At 43.9% G+C, this 15,910-nt stretch overlaps 1 protein-coding gene and 1 pseudogene across 7 annotated transcripts in view; one reads left to right on the top strand and one right to left on the bottom strand.

Moving 5' to 3' along the window:
• LOC147448123 (uncharacterized) overlaps positions 1-15,910 on the top strand; it is an 85,164-nt gene that overhangs the window by 51,337 nt on the left and 17,917 nt on the right. The window lies entirely within an intron of this gene.
• LOC147448124 (uncharacterized) lies at positions 10,230-14,109 on the bottom strand (annotated as a pseudogene). The gene is made up of 6 exons (XR_015189651.1): positions 12,701-14,109; positions 11,999-12,606; positions 11,828-11,899; positions 11,533-11,557; positions 11,191-11,352; positions 10,230-11,047 (listed from the first exon to the last, which is right to left on the bottom strand). The product of XR_015189651.1 is annotated as an uncharacterized LOC147448124 (transcript).

Here is a 15,910-nt window from a genome sequence, read left to right as displayed (position 1 = left end):
CATCCCTTGTACTTATAAATAAGTGGGCAGGGCCTCACTTCTCAGAGCATCTGGACGTAGAGTCTGAGAGTGAGCACATGCCAACTCTCTTGTACTTTGAGCATAGATTAATATAAAAAGAAATACCGAAAGGGGCGCCAGTCTTTGGGGTCCAATACCTTTGGGCATGGAATTATATCGGGCCGTGTCAATTTTGTCAACTGTTTTGAATTGAATCTGTCACGAGGACGTGGCAACTGCTAACCTTAGTCGTTGGTTTCTTTCCAATGATTTTTGTTTTATTTTTGAGACCCTCTTTTTGAAGTTGCAAATGGTAGGACATTGTATTGATCGACACTGGAATTTGTGTAGTAAGAGGATGTCTAGGCTCAGTTTAAGATCATATAGGTCCCCCCGTCGCACTTAGCAAGTTGGTGGATACTAGAAAGTGAACTCAATAAAGGCATAAAGCCAAGGTGGGTCACCAAAGGAAAGTACCCGACAGTTGGGCCACATTGCATTTTTGGATGCGGTCCCAATGGGGATAGATGGTTAGAAGACCAGTGGGAGCCCAACGGCAGGCTCTTATTTTGCTTGATCCTGGCAGTACATACAATTTCATCTCTACAAAGATAGATGATGACTTGAATTTACAGCCCAACCGTTTTGGAGTTTCTATTCAAGCACAATTTGTTTTCAAAGGGCAGAACTCCAGCTCTACTCCAATCATAGGGGAAGCTGAATTTGAAGGTCGACAACTACAAAGATCAAGAGTCTTTCTTACTAGCTTCACTTGAAGGGTGTGATGTCATCTTGGGAATGCCTTGGCACTACAAGATGCATCCCATTCCTGACTATGTTCAGAAAACTTTATCCTTTGATCATAAAGGAAAGGAATATCTTGTACTTGTGGATGCAGGTGATTGGCGTATCTCCATCGCCAATCACATTGCAATCAAGAAAGTAATGAAAAAGTGTGTTTCACGTACTTAATTTTTGCAAGAGAGAGTGATGTGTCTGCTTCACAACTTTCTTCCTCTTTAGAGCAAAAAAGAATTAAGTTCTTTTGAAGATTGTTTTGCAGATGAACTTTCAAATGAACTCCCACCTTCCCAACCTGAGGATCATACAATTGATTTGATCCCAGGAAGTCTCCTCTAAATCAGCCCCCTTATCTGAGGATCATACAATTGATTTGATCCCAGGAAGTCTCCTCTAAATCAGCCCCCTTATCGAGTTAGTTTAATGCAGCAAGAGGAAATCCTCAAACAGGTCAACGAACTTTTGGAGAAGGGCTTAATAAGGCCTAGTACTTCTCCATATTGCTCACCTGTCTTGCTAGTACAGAAAAAGGATGGCACATTCCGCATGTGCATAGACTATAGATCTCTAAACAAGATCACAATCAAGAATCAATTTCCACTCCCTCCGATTGATGACATTCTTGATTAGTTACAAGGAGCAAGTGTCTTTAGTCGTATAGACTTGAAAAGCGGGTATCATCAAATCCGCATAGCTCCTCAGGCTGTCCATGGCAATACTTTCCCGGGGCGTGTTAGGCACAGGGAGTGGCTGAAGCTTACCATAACCTTTATGTCTGTCATATTTCACTTTTTGGCAGACTAAATAGTCGCGTACATATTTTTCAATAACCGCCCGGAGTGTTGGCCAAAAGAAATATCTTTCGAGGGCACTAGTGGTAGCAGCAATTCCTCGATACCCGGCATAAGGAGAATGATGTGCTTCATCCATCACCTTCTGTTGTAAGGGCTGAAGCCTGAGCTATGCATATTGCTTGTTGACGATATAGCGTATTATCCCTAATGGAATAAGGTGGCCTTGACTGACCAGCTTGAAGATCTGCCCAAATTGTAGCGAAGTCTGGATCTTGAGGATACATCTCACTGAGAGATTCTAGTCAGTGCATTGATATTTGGACGCCTGGAGAGAGCATCTGCAACTGCATTCTTTGTTCCAGAAGTGTGTAAACTCTGAAAATGGAACATTGAAAGAAAGTAGGCCCATCTCATGTGCTTTTCTGATAACTTTCTCTGTGTGAGAAAGTAGCGAAGACTCTGATGATCTATATTGATAATTAAAATAGCTCCTAACAGATAATCTTTCCAAATAGAAAGAGCATGAATTACTGCCATTAGCTCATTCTCATATATGGAAGCATGCAACTCTGCATCTATAAGGCGCCGACTTTCGTAGGCTATGGCGTGACCCTCTTGGTTCAAAACTGCTCCTACACAATCTCCATATGGATCGCAGTATACCTTGAAAGGTGTGTGAAGATCAGGGACGGTGAGAACAGGTCCATGACTAAGTAGATACTTAAGCTTGTCAAAAGCTTGTTTTTGTCTAGGCCCCCAATGGAATGGAATCCGCTTCTTTGTCAGATCATAGAGGGCACCTGCTATGGCGGCAAAAGCTCGAATGGAACGCCGATAATAGGAACAGAGACGGAGAAAACTTCATACATCATGTACCGTAGTTGGCGTAGGCCATTCTACAACTGCTTGAATCTTATTAGGGTCCATTCTCACCTGATTGTGAGATACTATATGGCCCAAATAGTGGATTTCTTTTAGAAAGAGCTCACTCTTCTTAGCATTCACAAATAATTTGTGTTTGCGTAATTCTTCAAACACTAATGCGAGATGCTTATAGTGTTCGTCTTCCTTCTTTGAGAAGATTAAGACGTCATCGAAGAAAACTGCTGTAAATCTTCTATATGAGTGAAAGATTCTATTCATCATTCTGTTGAATGTGGCTAGCCAGTCGTGCATTAGTGAGTCCAAAAGGCATCACTAAGAATTCATACAACCCGAAGGTTGTTCTAAATGAAGTCTTATGCACATCCTGAGGAGCTATGCGGATTTCATGATACCCGCTCTTCAAGTCTATACGACTGAAGACACTTGCTCCTTGTAACTTATCAAGAGTGTCATCAATCAAGGATTGGAAATCGATTCTCGATTGTGATCTTGTTTAGAGATCTATAGTCTATGCACAGGCGGAATGTGCCATCCTTTTTTTTGTACTAGCAAGACAGGTGAACAATATGGAGAAGTACTAGGCCTTATTAAGCCCTTCTCCAAAAGTTCGTTGACCGGATTTCCTCTTGCTGCATTAGACTAACTCGATAAGGGGGCTGATTTGGAGGAGAACTTCCTGGGATCAAATCAATTCTATGATCCTCAGGTCGGGAAGGTGGGAGTTCATTTGGAAGTTCATGTGTAAAACAATCTTCAAAACTTTCTAATAACTTAATTCTTTTTTCCTCTAAAGAGGAAGAAAGTTGTGAAGCAGACACATCTCTCTCTCTTGCAAAAATTAAGTACGTTGAAACACACTTTTTCATTACTTTCTTGATTGCAATGTGATTGGCGATGGAGATACGGCAATCACCTGCATCCGCAAGTACAAGATATTCCTTTCCTTTATGATCAAAGGATAGAGTTTTCCGAACATAGTCAGGAATGGGATGCATCTTGTAGTGCCAAGGCATTCCTAAGATGACATTATACCCTTCAAGTGAAGCTAGTAAGAAAGACTCTTGGTCTTTGTAGTTGTCGACCTTTAAATTCAGCTTCCCTATGATTGGAGTAGAGCTGGAGTTCTGTCCTTTGAAAGGAGATTGTGCTTGAATAGAAACTCCAAATCGGTTGGGCTGTAAATTCAGGTTATCGGCTAGCTTTGTAGATATGAAATTGTCTGTACTACCAGGATCAAACAGAATAAGAGCCCGTTGGTTGTTAATGCTACCCCATGCTTTGAGAAGAGCTTTTTCTTTTCCATCATTGGTTATATTCCCTTGTACATTTGGGACTGCATTGGAAGAGGGTGGTTGCGGGGTTTTGGTAGGGCAATCACCCTTCATATGTCCAATTTGTCTACACGTGAAGCATCTTCCTTCGCTGATGTAGGTTCTCAATTCAGCAGGAGAGAGATATTTCCCTTTCTTGGGCTGATTTGGCTTTGCTTATGCATCGGAGGCGGCTCTTTTCTTCTTTTGAGGAAAAGAAGTAGAAGTAGGCTGTTCATGCAGAGCCTTCTTGTTAGGTGCAGCGGAAATGAATGTTTGCGCTTTGCTCAAGACGAGTGCTCCGAACTATGCGCAAGGTTCCTTTTGTTCTTATGGAAGGTAGAGCCTTCCGTTCTTAATGAGAAAATGCTATGATCACAAACAAAGTGAATGGACACTGTGCGTGCAAGTGTATGAGACTGAGAGATAGAGAGAGAAGAGAGATATGACACCAGAGACGCTGTAAAACCCTCCTCCAAAGGCCGTACTCTCGTTGGCGAGAGTGGTCTACTTATGATTGCACAATCTGGTACAATGGTGATGCATGAGATTGATGCAAGTCTAGGCTATGTCGACGATGACGACGGGACGACGAGACCGACCTAAGGGCTGAAATCTGCAATCTTTCTACTGCTGTCCAAAAACGCTATGGGCTGAAATCTGCTAATCTTCTATCTGCTGAATTCTGACTCTATGTCGGTGACGATGTCGATGCGACGACGACGCGCTGAAAACGCAGATGCTGAAATCTGTGTTTTCCGGGCTGAAACTGTAAACCGGGTGGAAACTTACCGTGCTGCGAGGAATTGCTGCGGGAAGGTGAGATCTGCGAGGTTCGGGACTTGATCTTCGGGTGCTAACTGCTGAAAACTGAAAATGCTAATGTTCCTTGACTTTCCGTCGCGGTAAAGGTGCAAAACGCCAGGGCTGATTTGCAACCAAAAACGCTAGGGCTGAATTTTGGTCCTGCTGCTGCCGAGGTTCTGCAAAATGCAAAATGCTAGGCTGATCTGTTGATCTCTTGCAAAAACGCTGGGGCTCTTGCTGTCTGCGGTAGCCGAGGCTGATCTGATGGGGAAAAACGCTAGGTAATGCTGGATCTGCAAAACGCTAGGTCTTCTGGGGGTGTCTGATGAGAAGTTGCCTGTTGAGCATGGAGCTCCTGCTGCCTCTTCTGCCATTTAGTGCTAACTTGGGTTTGCTTATATATTTTCTTAGCAAAATTGCCCTACCTACTTTTGTTGGGAAGTCACTTAAATTAATAAGTGAAAAATACCAAAAATAGGGAAAATAGGCTAAAATCACTGGAAAAATTCCCGAACTGATTCTGATGGGAATGCTCATGCCGTGTGCAACCAGAGGATATGCATCTACACTAAGTGACTGGGCATGCACGGTCTACGAATAGACTCACAAAAGTGCCAGATCACTTCTAATCTAGACTGACTGGACTGACTGAACCCTGATCATGCTGTAGCTTGTCCACGGACACATAGGGTTGGATGTGTCAAGTGACATCCCCTCCTTTTAAAAGCGAGGTATTGGTACCGAACTTTATGGCGTCGAGGGAGATCGCCAATAGCATCCGGAATCCTGGAAGGAACTCTTCGCCGGCCCACTCTGATGTGTGGGTCGTGCGGTACTTGAACTTCATAAAGGTCTGCAATGCTTGCTTCTTTGGGCCGCGCCGAAAGCGACACAAAGTCATCTTCAATGCTTCAACTTTGTTGAGAGTCATGCTTCTTTCTTCTTCAAGAATCTCTATGGCTGAAAATTCCTGAAACCACTTTCAACACAAAACCATGAACATACCTATTCCATGTAAAGTGAGTGGAAAAAATCTTGTCTTCTCGAAAGACTGTGTATGCAATGTAGATGAACATAGAGACAGAGTGACAAACCATTCATCAAACACATTCAAACAATGAGATCGAATCTTTCTCTTATGATCTAGAGCAATGAACTGTGGCAATTCACAATGGAAATGTGTCATGCCAAGGAAGAGACATGGAATGTGACTTCCTTGAATGCATACTTTTCAACTTTTCATGAATAATCCGCATACATTCGTGCTCATCCGTGAGTGAAACGTGCTCAACGTACAATATGTCATGCCTAGGAAAAGGGATCACATAAAGACGCTGACTTACAAGAAACGATCACGAATGAAACACTCGAACAATGCGTGCATATCAATCATGCGAACACATAATACTTCCTGTGAGGGTTCTTTGAACCTAGGCTCGAGAGCCAAGATCGGTTCTTCCTGAATGATTGAATCGTCCTGTGGGGGTTCTTTGGACCTCGACTCGAAAGCCAAGATCGGTTCTTCGTGATTGATTGAATCTACAACGAGGTTAGCTTTGCTAGCAAAAGCATCCACTAGCACATCATCCTTGTGAACAGTCACATAATCTTCATGCAACTCATCATGCTTGTGAGAAATCACATCTTGATCATGCAAATCATCATGCTTGTCATTGGCATCCAAATCATCATGCTTAGCAATATCGTTCAAATCATCATGCTTATCACAATCATGCAAATCCTGTGTTATGCTTTGGAGAAGAAGAGACTGAGAGAGTCTCCTTTTCCCAAATCTTTTGCATTCGTGCCTGCACTTGAGAAAAGAGTCGCAAGAACTCTTTCATGTGTTGGTCGCTCTTTTCTTTGAGGGCTTTGTTCTCGCGATCAAATTCCGCTTGTCTTGCTTTGTTCTCGCGATCAAATTTGGCGTCACTTTCTTTTTCTTTCAAGTCGTACTGACGCTGTATGGCTGCTATTCCTTCTTTGTATTCACGATCTATGGCTGCCCTTCGTTCTTCGTAGGCCTTTCTTTCTGCTTCTCTTTTTGCTTTTCTTTCTTCGCGGTCTAAGTGTCTTTCCTTAAACAACTGCTTCAACTCCTCCATAGGAGTTAGTGCAATCCTTGACATAGATGGGGAAGGGGGAGGGTCGGAAAAACCTCCTGGTGGGGAAAATTCTTCTTCGCCTCTCTCATGCTCATCACCTCCAAGCGAAGTATCCATTCCGCTTCGAGTGATGACCATTCTAAAGACGTGGGTTCTTGTGGTCTTGGGTTCTTAAGTTCACGAGGAACTTGGGTTCTTGGGTTCTTGAGGGTCTTGAGGTCTTGAGGTTCTTGAGGTTTTCTTTCGCTTGCAAACCGCGTTTGAGAAGGATTTTCTCTTCACCCGAGTTCTACTCTTTTCCGCGGGCGCACCCCTTGGCGGCCTTGCGCTCACACCAAGGTTGCTTTTTCCCACCTCACGTTGATTGGCCGGCCGCTAAGTGCACGGTCCGCTCTCAATGAGTGAAAAGAGACACAAGGGGAGGTTGGACAAGCCCTTCTTTCTTGGGATTCTTGTCACTCTTCAAAAACACGATTAGGAATCGACACGCCCAAGTGAACTTGGGTTCGTGCGACCTCAACAAGCAAAAAAAAATATTGTGATTCTTGTGGTTCTTTCCATGAGTGATACAGAACACTGCCAAAGCTCTGATACCAATGTTAGGTGCAGCGGAAATGAATGTTTGCGCTTTGCTCAAGATGAGTGCTCCGAACTGTGCTCAAGGTTCCTTTTGTTCTTATCGAAGGTAGACTCTAGAGCCTTCCGTTCTTAATGAGAGAATGCTATGATCACAAACAAAGTGAATGGACACTGTGCGTGCAAGTCTATGAGACTGAGAGATAGAGAGAGAAGAGAGATACGACACCAGAGACGCTGTAAAACCCTCCTCCAAAGCCCCCACCCTCGTCGGCGAGAGTGGTCTACTTATGATTGCACAATCTGGTACAATGGTGATGCATGAGACTGATGCAAGTCTAGGCTATGTCGACGATGACGATGGGGACGACGAGACCGACCTAAGGGCTGAAATCTGCAATCTTTCTAGTGCTGTCCAAAAACGCTATGGGCTGAAATCTGCTAATCTTCTATGTGCTGAATTCTGACTCTATGTTGGTGACTATGTCGATGACGACGATGCGACGACGACGCGCTGAAAATGCAAATGCTGAAATCTGTGTTTTCCGGGCTGAAACTGTAAACCTGGCAGAAACTGACCGTGCGGCGAGGAACTGCTGCAGGAAAGTGAGATTTGCGAGGTTCGGGACTTGATCTGCGGGTGCTAACTGCTGAAAACTGAAAACGCTAATGTTCCTTGACTTTCCGTCGCGGTAAAGGTGCAAAACGCCAGGGCTGATTTGCAACCAAAAACGCTAGGGCTGAATTTTGGTCCTGCTGCTGCCGTGGTTCTGCAAAATGCAAAACGCTAGGCTGATCTGTTGATCTCTTGCAAAAACATTGGGGCTCTTGCTGTCTGCGGTAGCCGAGGCTGATCTGATGGGGAAAAACGCTAGGTGATACTGGATCTGCAAAACGCTAGGTCTCCTGGGGGTGTCTGTTGAGAAGTTGCCTGTTGAGCGTGGAGCTCCTGTTGCCTCTTCTGCCATTTAGTGCTAACTTGGGTTTGCTTATATATTTTCTTAGCAAAATTGCCCTACCTACTTTTGTTGGGAAGTCACTTAAATTAATAAGTGAAAAATACCAAAAATAGGGAAAATAGGCTACAATCACTGGAAAAATTCCCTAACTGATTCTGATGGGAATGCTTATGATCATGCTGTGTGCAACCAGAGGATATGCATCTACACTAAGTGATCGGGCATGCACGGTCTACGAATAGACTCACAAAAGTGCCAGATCACTTCTAATCTAGGACTGACTGGATTGACTGAACCCTGATCATGCTGTAGCTTGTCCACGGACACATAGGGTCAGATGTGTCACGTGACACTTCTGCTTGGCATGATAGTTGCTTTCCTCCATCCTCCTGGGAGTACCCTTGTCATGTATTCCATCAACTATGTGAGCTAATTCTATAAGTATCTGCAAGTTATCTCGAGGGTAAAGCAAAGCCAAATCAGCCCAAGAAAGGGAAATATCTCTCACCTGCTGAATTGAGAACCTACATCAGCGAAGGAAGGTGCTTCACGTGTGGACAAATTGGACATATGAAGGGTGATTGCCCTACCAAAACCCCGCAACCACCCTCTTCCAATGCAGTCCCAGATGTACAGGGGAATACAACCAAGGATGGAAAAGAAAGAGCTCTTTTCAAAGCATGGGGTAGCATTAACAACCAACGGGCTCTTATTCTGTTTGATCCTGGTAGTACAGACAATTTCATCTCTACAAAGCTAGCCGATGACCTGAAGTTACAGTCCAACCGATTCGGAGTTTCTATTCAAGAGCAATCTGCTTTCAAAGGGTAGAACTCCAGCTCTACTCCAATCATAGGGAAGCTGAATTTGAAGGTCAACAACTACAAAGATCAAGAGTCTTTCTTACTAGCTTCACTTGAAGGGTGTGATGTCATCTTGGGAATGCCTTGGCACTACTAGATGCATCCCATTCATGACTATGTTCAGAAAACTTTATCCTTTGATGATAAAGGAAAGGAATGTCTTGTACTTATGCATGCAGGTAATTGGCGTATCTCTATTACCAATCACATTGCAATCAATAAAGTAATGAAAAAGTGTGTTTCCATTACTTAATTTTTGCAAGAGAGAGAGATGTGTCTGCTTCACAACTTTCTTCCTCTTCAGAGAAAAAAAGAATTAAGTTCTTTTGAAGATTGTTTTGCAGATGAACTTCCAAAGGAACTCCCACCTTCCCGACTTGAGGATCATACAATTGATTTGATCCCAGGAAGTTCTCCTCTAAATCAGCCCTCTTATCGAGTTAGTCTAATGCACCCAGAGGAAATCCTCAAACAGGTCAACGAACTTTTGGAGGAGGGCTTAATAAGGCCTAGTACTTCTCTATATTGTGCACCTGTCTTGCTAGTACAGGAAAAGGATGGCACATTCCGCATGTGCATAGACTATAGATCTCTAAACAAGATCACAATCAAGAATCATTTCCAAACCCTCGGATTGATGACATCCTTGATAGGTTACAAGGAGCAAGTGTCTTTAGTCGTATAGACTTGAAGAGCGGGTATCAAATCAATTGTATGATCCTCAGGTCGGGAAGGTGGGAGTTCATTTGGAAGTTCATCTGCAAAACAATCTTCAAAACTTTTTGATAACTTAATTCTTTTTTGCTCTAAAGAGGAAGAAAATTGAAGTAGACATATCTCTCTCTCTCTCTTGCAAAAATTAAGTACGCTGAAACACACTTTGTCATTACTTTCTTGATTGCAATGTGATTGGCGATGGGGATACGGCAATCACTTGCATCCGCAAGTATAAGATATTCCTTTCCTTTATGATCTAAGGATAAAGTTTTCCGAACATAGTCAGGAATGGGATGCATCTTGTAGTGCCAAGGCATTCCTAACATAGTTGACACGTACGGTCACGTACGATGGTTACACGTACGAAGACGTGCGGTACTAATCGAACTAAAAAAAATTAGACGTACGTTGACGTAACGTACGATGCAAAAAAATAAATCATATATTTTTCAGAGCTTTTACTCTATTATGAGTAACTACTTAGTATTAAGTACATACAACTCAAAGGAGATGTCTTACAAGTAAGAACATTAAAGATTTGGCCATGGACATTGGAAACGGCAATGTTCGAAAAAAGATGATCATGATTGCATTTGATTTCATAATTCATTACATAAGTAGAGAGTCGAGGCTCGAGAGATACAAGTGACAAAAAGTAGTACAAAAAAGTAGTGACACAACTCATAGTCTCATGGCCCATGGGTACAAACTTTAAAGCATAAAGGGAGAGTTCTAAGTGCTCATATCGCTCTCATCACCGGAGTTGTGGTCCGAGCTTGAGCTAGAGCTTGAGCTAGAGGTAGCTGCATCATCCTCATCACTACTTGCATCAGATGCACTAGATGCAAGACCATAATCTCCCTCACTAAGGATGTTGCCCTCATCATCAAACTCTGGCTCTCTAGGATCCGCAGGTCTAGAAATGGACACATTCTCCAAAGTGGTGTCCGCCATAGTAGATCCGCTACCCGAGCCTCGCCGCACATAGGTCCTGGGTGTCCGTGCCGACGCTCTTCCACTCCCACGAGCAACCGAAGTGGAAGCTCCTCTACCTGTAGTTGCCAAAGCTCGCACAACCACCTTCTTGCGGGACCGTGTGCGAGAGACATGGCGATCAATCTCCTCCAACTCCAAGTAGAGGTCTCGAAATATTTGCTTCTCCTCTGGATCGCGATCTTTGTTGAGACTCTTAAGAGTCTCAATGGAGAGCTTGCATTCATCTACATTCACCTATTTGTCATTTACAACATGCAAGAAGATTAATGGAGTTAGCAATTTGGTGTGCCAAAAATATGAGCACATGATACATCATACATATTACATCATACATGTGAAAGCATAAATAAAGAGTATGATGTAGCCAACTCAATTACCTGCCTAGCCATTGGCATCTCGTGCATGGACCTCAACATGCGTAAATTGGAGCGACAATAGATAAGCCGCTCCAATTGCTTCGTAGAAAGCTTGTTGCGGATCTTGGTGTGTATAAGAGAATACACCGACCAATTCCGCTCACATGCACCCGATGAGCAATCCTAGAGCACATAGATGATAGAAGAGAGGCATGAGATTTGAATTGTGGGAATTTTCAATTGAGAGGTGACTTATGTGACATGTCACATGAATGATGAATGTCAAATGATGACATGATTGAGATTATAAATTTATAATTTATGGTATGGTATTATGTATAATTATTAATATATATGATATACCTGTCCAAGAACCCTCAATGCCACCCTTTGAAGGTGAGGCAATTGATAGCCAAAACATTCCTACCAAAAAAGAGGCTTCACTAACGAATCCCTCTTCCAACACACCGAGGAAGCGAATGCCGTGCCTCTTTGGTCTCCATAGTTGATGAGCTCTTGGAGAAACTCTCCATGGTGTTCTTCATTGAGTATCTTTGGAAGGTACTTGTCGCGCTCCTCTTGAAGTGCTTGATCCGCAAAGATTGATGGCTTTTTGAAAGCCGGATGCAAGAGGGCGGCAAAGCCATGGATTGGTCACCTCATCCAATCCCACCGCTTTTTAACAAGGAAGAGAATGTCATCTCTCTTTGGAGAGTCCTCCAACACATCACTACAAAGAGAGAGAAAGATAGTCAAGCATGGAAGGGTAGAACCGTAGATAGAAAAAGACAACTTACAATGTACATAAATCATAAGGTGATATGTTTACCGTGAACCATCGGGTGCTCCATCAAGAATGGTGGATCTCTCAATCTCCTTGTAAGCCTCCTCCATGAAGTGGTAAAGGAGACCTATGGTAGACCCTTCCATGTCGGTCATCCGAAGCACCTTATACAATGGCAATACCACCATGACAAGACCCTTGACCTCTTGCCAAAACCCCTCCTTCAAGCAAAGCCGTTGGATGGCCTTTGCATCTTGTTGGGATGATTGGGTCTCTTCTTCAATCCATGCTTTGAACTCATCCGAGACCATTGTCTTTTGCAAGTTGGTTTGCACATCATAGAGGCGCTCAAGGAGGAGCCACATAGTGGCAAAGCGTGTTGCGGAAGGCTTCTTCAACTCCAAGCCGCAGTAAGTGCGATATATCGCAATTACTCTCACCTTTTTGTTGATGAAGTTGACGATGGAGAGGGCTTGGGATAGAATGTCCTTTACCCAAGGTAGGTCGCCAATGTCCTCCAAGAGGAGGTCAATGCAATGTGATGCACATGGAGTCCATACTATGTGTGGATACTCCGCCTCTAGCTTTTTGGCCATGGAAGCACAATTGGAGGCATTGTCAGTGATTACTTGAATGACGTTGCTTGGACCGATCTACATATGGAGAAAGAAGGGAAAGTGAGAAGAGCCAAGGCAAAAGACAAAATTGAAAATAGAAGATACTTGAGAGTGGAATCAAAAATTCTACCTCTTTTATGGCTTGACGAATGTGGCGGTAAATGAAGGCACCCGTGACCTTTTTCCCCCTTGCTCCCGCATCAACCGCTCGCAAGAAGTAGGTGCCAAGAGGGCATGAGACAAGGATATTAATGATTCCCCTCTTCTTGCGGTCACTCCATCCATCGGTGAGAATAGAGCAACCATACTTTACCCATCCGGCACGCACGGGGTCAAGAGACTTGTCGATTCGTGCCCTCTCTTCATCAAGCTTTTTTGGTGCGCATGTCATGGTATGACACTCCCGTCCACCCTTCACATGGACCAACCGCGGCAATAGCCTTCACCATGCGTTTCCAACGATCCGTGCGAAGAATATGAAAAGAGAGATTGCACTCAATGATGGTGCGTGCAATCTCTATCTCCGCTTGTCGTTGCCTCTCTTTGAGGAAAGACAATGGACCGGAAGTTCCACCCACCGTTTGTGAAAGAGTAGCTTGCTTTGGAGGCCGCCCACCATGACTTCTTTTGCTCTTCTTTGAGACGCTACCACCCTCGGTGGAGGCCATGGTAGCGCCGCCGGATGCAACGGACATTGATGGAGAAGCATCCTCTCCCGAATCGGAGGGATCATGGTCGGGCGGAACCACCTCCTCCAATGCCTTTGCAACCGCCTTGCGCGTCTTCAAGGGGAGATACTTTGCTTTGCACTCTTGGAGAATGTCGTCGGGGATATTCGGACAAGGACCCGCTTCCCCTCCCATCTTGGTCAAGTGGATGATAAGGCGGGTGGAGCTTGAGGTCATGGTCTTCGAGCAATATTTGCAATACGATTTGCAAACATTTTGCTTGTTCTTCACCCTTTCAAAGTAGCGGCAATGCTTGTTGAAGGCTTCATGAAGAGCGGGCGGCATTATGGAGAGCTTGAGGGATGGGGAGTGATGAGAGAACTTTAGAGTAATGGAGAGCTTGAAGGAGATGGATGGAGATGAAGGGAGCTTAAGGAATAATGGAGAGCTTGAAGGAGATGAAGAAAGCTTGAGCCTTGAAGGAACAATGGAGAGCTTGAAGGAGATGAAGGGAGCTTGAAGGAGTAATGGAGAGCTTGAAGACTTGATGGAGTGCCAAAGCTTGAAGCCTTGGCCCTTGATGAATGGAGAGAGCTTGAGGGAGCTTGAGTAGGGAAGGAGATGAATGAGAGAGCTTGAGGGATATATGGAGAAGAAGAGAGGGTAGGCAACCTTATATAGGTTTTGAGGAGAGAGGGAGAAGAGGGTTAAAGAGAGAGCATGCTTCAAAATTCAAATTCCATGTGCCATGGCCATAGCCCATGTGGCTTTGTGTGTGTGTGTGTGTGTGTGGATGTTGGGGGGGGGGGGGGGGGGGGGGTGGGATGGCACATTGGCTTATGATGCCCCAAGGGCCAAGGCTCCAAGGCCCCCAACGTTCAATTTTAAACGTTCAAAAACTGCCAGCACGTGGCGCTACAAAACGGCTGTAAAAACAGTCAAAAAAGTCCGCCAACGGTCACTTTTTTTTTGATCGGACGGAACCCGGACAGAACGGACGGGACGTTCCGTTCGACGGACGTGGACAACCCTGATTCCTAAGATGACATTATACCCTTCAAGTGAAGCTAGTAAGAAAGACTCTTGGTCTTTGTAGTTGTCGACCTTTAAATTCAGCTTCCCTATGATTGGAGTAGAGCTGGAGTTCTGTCCTTTGAAAGGAGATTGTGCTTGAATAGAAACTCCAAATCGGTTGGGCTGTAAATTCAGGTTATCGGCTAGCTTTGTAGATATGAAATTGTCTGTACTACCAGGATCAAACAGAATAAGAGCCCGTTGGTTGTTAATGCTACCCCATGCTTTGAGAAGAGCTCTTTCTTTTCCATCATTGGTTGTATTCCCTTGTACATTTGGGACTGCATTGGAAGAGGGTGGTTGCGGGGTTTTGGTAGGGCAATCACCCTTCATATGTCCAATTTGTCTACACTTGAAGCATCTTCCTTCGCTGATGTAGGTTCTCAATTCAGCAGGAGAGAGATATTTCCCTTTCTTGGGCTGATTTGGCTTTGCTTTACCCTCGAGGTAACTTGTAGATACTTATGGAATTAGCTCGCATAGCTGATGGAATACATGATAACGATAGTCCCAGGAAGATGGAGCAAAGCAACTATCATGTCAAGGAGAAGGCTCTCCTTGAACAGCCTACCTCTACTTCTTCTCAAAAGAAGAAAAGAGTTGCCTTCGATGCAGAAGCAAAGCCAAATCAGCCCAAGAAAGGGAAGTATCTCTCTCTAGTTGAATTGAGAACCTACATCAGCGAAGGAAGATGCTTCAAGTGTGGACAAATTGGTATGAAGGGTGATTGCCCTACCAAAACCCCGCAATCACCCTCTTTCAATGCAGTCCTAGATATACAGGGGAATACAACCAAGGATGGAAAAGAAAGAGCTCTTCTCAAAGCATTGGGTAGCATTAACAATCAATGGGCTCTTATTCTGTTTGATCCTGGTAGTACAAACAATTTCATCTCTACAAAGCTAGCCGATGACCTGAATTTACAGCCCAACCGTTTTGGAGTTTCTATTCAAGCACAATCTGTTTTCAAAGGGCAGAACTCCAGCTCTACTCCAATCATAGGGGAAGCTGAATTTGAAGGTCGACAACTACAAAGATCAAGAGTCTTTCTTACTAGCTTCACTTGAAGAGTGTGATGTCATCTTGGGAATGCCTTGGCACTACAAGATGCATCCCATTCCTGACTATGTTCAGAAAACTTTATCCTTTGATCATAAAGGAAAGGAATATCTTGTACTTGCGGATGCAGGTGATTGCCGTATCCCCATCGCCAATCACATTGCAATCAAGAAAGTAATGAAAAAGTGCGTCTCAACATACTTAATTTTTGCAAGAGAGATTGACGTGTCTGCTTCACAACTTTCTTCCTCTTTAGAGAAAAAAAGAATTAAGTTATTAGAAAGTTTTGAAGATTGTTTTGCAAATGAGCTTTCAAATGAACTCCCACCTTCCCGACCTGAGGATCATACAATTGATTTGATCCTAGGAAGTTCTCCTCTAAATCATCCCCCTTATCGAGTTAGTCTAATGCAGCAAGAGGAAATCCTCAAAACTTTTGGAGAAGGGCTTAATAAGGCATAGTACTTCTCCATATTGTTCATCTGTCTGTCTATTCCGCATGTGCATAGACTATAGATCTCTAAACAAGATCACAATCA

The sequence above is a fragment of the Adiantum capillus-veneris genome, chromosome 11 (genome assembly GCF_014529385.1).
Source record: "Adiantum capillus-veneris isolate H3 chromosome 11, ASM1452938v2, whole genome shotgun sequence".
Classification (NCBI taxonomy): domain Eukaryota; kingdom Viridiplantae; phylum Streptophyta; class Polypodiopsida; order Polypodiales; family Pteridaceae; genus Adiantum; species Adiantum capillus-veneris.
The sequence above is the reverse complement of the archived record's forward strand: the minus strand, read 5'-3'. Positions and strand labels throughout refer to the sequence as shown.